Here is a 6000-nt window from a genome sequence, read left to right on the forward strand (position 1 = left end):
CGCCCTCTACTTTCTGCTGCCTCTGCATTAGCATAGGGAGAGCCGCATAGGGAGAGCCGCATAGGGAGAGCCGCATAGGGAGAGCCGCATAGGGAGAGCCGCATAGGGAGAGCCGCAGAGGGCTGGCCAGTTTAGCTAGCCTTGGCGACTAGCAATCCACGGCGCCCTCTACTTTCTGCTGCCTCTGCATTAGCATAGGGAGAGCGGAGGGCCGGCAAGTTTAGCTAGCCTTGGCGGCTAGCAATCCACGGCGCCCTCTACTTTCTGCTGCCTCTGCATTAGCATAGGGAGAGCGGAGGGCCGGCCAGTTTAACTAGCCTTGGCGGCTAGCAATCCGCGGCGCCCTCTACTTTCTGCTGCCTCTGCATTAGCATAGGGAGGGCGGAGGGCCGAAAAGTTTAGCTAGCCTTGACGGCTAGAAATCCACGGCGCCCTCTACTTTCTGCTGCCTCTGCATTAGCATAAGGTTTCAACAAAGTTTTATTGAATTACAGAATAAAAAACACCATAAAATACTTTGTTGAACATAAAATATATACAGAACTTAAGAGAGGATTTATACAATTTTTTTAAAAGAGAAAGCAGTAAAATCACATTAAAACGTCATTCCAGTGTTTAAAACCCCAGACAGACATAGCTTTCTCAGTCCCCAAATGTTTTTTGCCTCTTAAAAAGTATATATACATGTCACTAAAAGCAATTTTAATACAGTTTTTAACATCAATAAAATCATGTTTAAAAAGTAAAATATTTCGTGTTTTCCAGATGGCATTTTTAATACAATTAATCATCATCCAACATACATTGTATTGTCTTGTGGTAAAACATACATAAAGACCATATAAAACCATAAGATGATTAAAATTGCTAAGACCCCCGACATGTTTAAAAAGAGGAGCTGCCACTTTCCATACCTCTTGTGCATAAGGGCAGTTCCAAAACAAATGCAATACTGTCTCATCAATGCAGCAGGTTTCCCGAGGGCATTTAGCCCTAGCCACCAGTCCCCTTTTGTGCTGAAACTCTCGCGTGGGAAGACACTGGGGTACAATGGCCCAGGAAAGGTCTTTGTGGGTATTAGCAAGGAATTTCCCAAACACATTCCTCCACACTTTTTTTGACCTGTCCTCAGAGAAGTTTGACACCGGTAAAACAACTTCTTTTTGCTTTAAAACCTTGGAGACCTTTCTTTGGTCTCCTAAAATTTCAGTTTCCACATTTTTGAGATTAAAAAGTCTTACTGTTTTTTCTTAAACCGCATAGTGCTTGGGGGGGCATGAAAGCACCAGTGAGTTTAAAGGAACACGAAACCATTTTTTAAAAACCATCCCTGCTGCATATTTTAAAAAACAACCAAAAATGCCATCAGAGTTAAAAAGTTTAAAACAGAAACAGAAATACTTAACATAAAAGAATAAAAGAAGATTAGGGACATCCATTCCACCTTTTGATTTAGCTTTATACATAGATTCCCTTTTCAATTTCTCCATTTTAGAGCCCCACAAAAATTTAAAACAAACCCTGGTCAGTTTTTTTATGTAAACATTGGAAGGGGGAAAAACCATCCCCACATGCAACATTATGGGCAATAAAACCGTCTTAATGATTAAAATCTTTCCTTCCATCGTGAGGTCTCTCATATTCCACATTAAAACCTTCTTTTCTAACTTCATTAAAACCGAGTCCCAGTTGACAGTGCCTGTAATATCTGAATTAAAAACGATACCTAAAATCTTTATCTGATCCTGTTGGAATAAAATATCAGGAGTTGGGGGTTCATTCCATACCCCTAAACCCAGACAGTTACATTTGTGCATATTGAGTTTAAAACCAGACGCCCCGCAAAAAAAGGAAGTGTGAAAGAGAGAAAGAGAGCTCTTATTATAGAGTAGGAGGAGGAACAAAATACCGTTACATTGTCCATGTAGCTCAGGACTTTTACCTGACGGCCTCCTCCTCCTCCCCCTCCTCCTCCTCCTCCTCCCCTCCTCCTCCTCCTCCTCCTCCTCCTCCTCCTCCCCCTCCTCCTCCCCCTCCTCCTCCTCCTCCTCCTCCTCCTCCTCCTCCTCCTCCTCCTCCTCCTCCTCCTCCCCCTCCTCCTCCTCCTCCTCCTCCTCCTCCTCCCCCTCCTCCTCCTCCTCCTCCTCCCCTCCCCCTCCTCCTCCTCCTCCTCCTCCTCCCCCTCCCCCTCCTCCTCCTCCTCCTCCTCCCCCTCCTCCTCCTCCTCCTCCCCCTCCTCCTCCTCCTCCTCCTCCTCCTCCTCCCCCTCCTCCTCCTCCTCCTCCTCCTCCTCCCCCTCCTCCTCCTCCTCCTCCTCCTCCTCCTCCTCCTCCTCCTCCCCCTCCTCCTCCTCCTCCTCCCCCTCCTCCTCCTCCTCCCCCTCCTCCTCCTCCTCCTCCCCCTCCTCCTCCTCCGGGGACTGGGACTCCTCTCATCACTTTATCTGTTCTTAAAAGGATTAAAAGAGGCTCAATAGCACAAATAAAAAGAAAGGGGGACAGGGGACATCCTTGTTTCACCCCAGACTTTAAAAACACTGGTTGAGTTAAAAAAACCATTAACGGATATTTGGCTAAAACAGGACTTATATAAAACTTTAATACCATTTAAAATAAAAGCAGGCACATTCATTTTTTCTAAAATATTAAAAAGAAAAACGTGAGAAACTCTATCGAAAGCTTTTTCAAAATCAAGTGATAAAATTGCAAGATTTTGCTTTCTGTCATTACAATACCAGATTACATCCCTGATCACATTGAGAGACTCGGCTGTACTTCTCCCAGGGACTCCGCACACCTGGTTGGGACGAATCAGTTTGTCAGTGAAAGGTTTTAAACGCAGAGCAATCAGTTTGGCCATAACCTTATAGTCAGCATTAAGGAGGGTTATTGGCCTATAATTTTCTAAATTCTCTTTACTGCCTTTTTCAAAAAGTAAGGAGACAATCCCTTCTCCAGGACGTTTTGTTGATATTAAATATCTTTATACAGTAAAATCAGATCGTCCTTTAAAATTTCCCAAAAATGCATATAAAACTCGACAGGTAAGTCGTCCTCACCGGGGGCTTTACTAAAAGAAAAACTTTTAAAAACAAGTAAAAGCTCATCCACCGTGATGTCCTTAGACAATACCTCCTGGTCTAAAACACTAAGCTTACCTTCTAAAATCTTGAGACAATCATTGAAAGCAGAGGCATCAAAACTAGCGTGCGGTAAAAATGTTATCGCGTCTTAATTTTCACGACTTTTCGCACGATTCACTATAAGCACACTCACACTATTTTACGCGCGGTATTTCATGCGATATTTTTGTCGTGATAAATAGTGTACGCTGTATTTTTCGCATGCGCTAATTGTGGCGACATTACGCATGCGACAATCGGCAGCGTAAAACTGACGACATTTTGCCCTGGGAGAGCACAGGGTGCTAGAGAGGTGCTGTATAAATGTTTATTTGCAAAAAAAAAAAACCAAAAAAGTGGGTTATATGGCAGTATACAGCAGAGGGATATACAGATAAGAATTACCATTAATAAAGAGGCTGCAATATAGTGGGTTATATGGCAGTATACAGCAGAGGGATACACAGATGGGAATTACCATTAATAAAGAGGCTGCAATATAGTGGGTTAAATGGCAGTATACAGCAGAGGGATACACAGATGGGAATTACCATTAATAGGGGGGCTGCAATATAGTGGGTTATATGGCAGTATACAGCAGAGGGATATACAGATGGGGGAATTACCATTAATAGGGGGGCTGCAATATAGTGGGTTATATGGCAGTATACAGCAGAGGGATACACAGATGGGAATTACCATAAATAGGGGGGCTGCAATATAGTGGGTTATATGGCAGTATACAGCAGAGGGATACACAGATGGGAATTACCATTAATAGGGGGGCTGCAATATAGTGGGTTATATGGCAGTATACAGCAGAGGGATACACAGATGGGAATTACCATTAATAAGGGGGCTGCAATATAGTGGGTTATATGGCAGTATACAGCAGAGGGATACACAGATGGGAATTACCATTAATAGGGGGGCTGCAATATAGTGGGTTGTATGGCAGTATAAAGCAGAGGGATACACAGATGGGAATTACCATTAATAAAGAGGCTGCAATATAGTGGGTTATATAGCAGTATACATACAGTATATGACAGTATACATACAGTATATAGCAGTATACATACAGTATATGACAGTATACATACAGTATATGACAGTATACATACAGTATATAGCAGTATACATACAGTATATGGCAGTATACATACAGTATATGGCAGTATACATACAGTATATAGCAGTATACATACAGTATATATACAGTATATGACAGTATACATACAGTATATAGCAGTATAGAGTATATAGCAGTATACATACAGTATATGTCAGTATACATACAGTATATAGCAGTATACATACAGTATATCACAGTATACATACAGTATATAGCAGTATACATACAGTATATAGCAGTATACATACAGTATATGACAGTATACATACAGTATATGGCAGTATACATACAGTATATGGCAGTATACATACAGTATATAGCAGTATACATACAGTATATAGCAGTATACATACAGTATATGACAGTATACATACAGTATATGACAGTATACATACAGTATATGACAGTATACATACAGTATATGGCAGTATACATACAGTATATAGCAGTATACATACAGTATATAGCAGTATACACACAGTATATAGCAGTATACATACAGTATATAGCAGTATACATACAGTATATGACAGTATACATACAGTATATATACAGTATATGACAGTATACATACAGTATATAGCAGTATAGAGTATATAGCAGTATACATACAGTATATGTCAGTATACATACAGTATATAGCAGTATACATACAGTATATGACAGTATACATACAGTATATAGCAGTATACATACAGTATATGACAGTATACATACAGTATATATACAGTATATGACAGTATACATACAGTATATAGCAGTATAGAGTATATAGCAGTATACATACAGTATATGTCAGTATACATACAGTATATAGCAGTATAGAGTATATAGCAGTATACATACAGTATATCACAGTATACATACAGTATATGACAGTATACATACAGTATATGACAGTATACATACAGTATATGACAGTATACATACAGTATATAGCAGTATACATACAGTATATGTCAGTATACATACAGTATATAGCAGTATACATACAGTATATGACAGTATACATACAGTATATATACAGTATATGACAGTATACATACAGTATATAGCAGTATAGAGTATATAGCAGTATACATACAGTATATGTCAGTATACATACAGTATATAGCAGTATAGAGTATATAGCAGTATACATACAGTATATGACAGTATACATACAGTATATAGCAGTATACATACAGTATATAGCAGTATACACACAGTATATAGCAGTATACATACAGTATATAGCAGTATACATACAGTATATGACAGTATACATACAGTATATATACAGTATATGACAGTATACATACAGTATATAGCAGTATAGAGTATATAGCAGTATACATACAGTATATGTCAGTATACATACAGTATATAGCAGTATACATACAGTATATGACAGTATACATACAGTATATAGCAGTATACATACAGTATATGACAGTATACATACAGTATATATACAGTATATGACAGTATACATACAGTATATAGCAGTATAGAGTATATAGCAGTATACATACAGTATATGTCAGTATACATACAGTATATAGCAGTATAGAGTATATAGCAGTATACATACAGTATATCACAGTATACATACAGTATATGACAGTATACATACAGTATATGACAGTATACATACAGTATATGACAGTATACATACAGTATATAGCAGTATACATACAGTATATCACAGTATACATACAGTTTATGACAGTATACATACAGTATATGACAGTATACATACAGT

This window comes from Xenopus tropicalis, chromosome 2 (assembly GCF_000004195.4).
Source record: "Xenopus tropicalis strain Nigerian chromosome 2, UCB_Xtro_10.0, whole genome shotgun sequence".
Lineage (NCBI taxonomy): Eukaryota > Metazoa > Chordata > Amphibia > Anura > Pipidae > Xenopus > Xenopus tropicalis.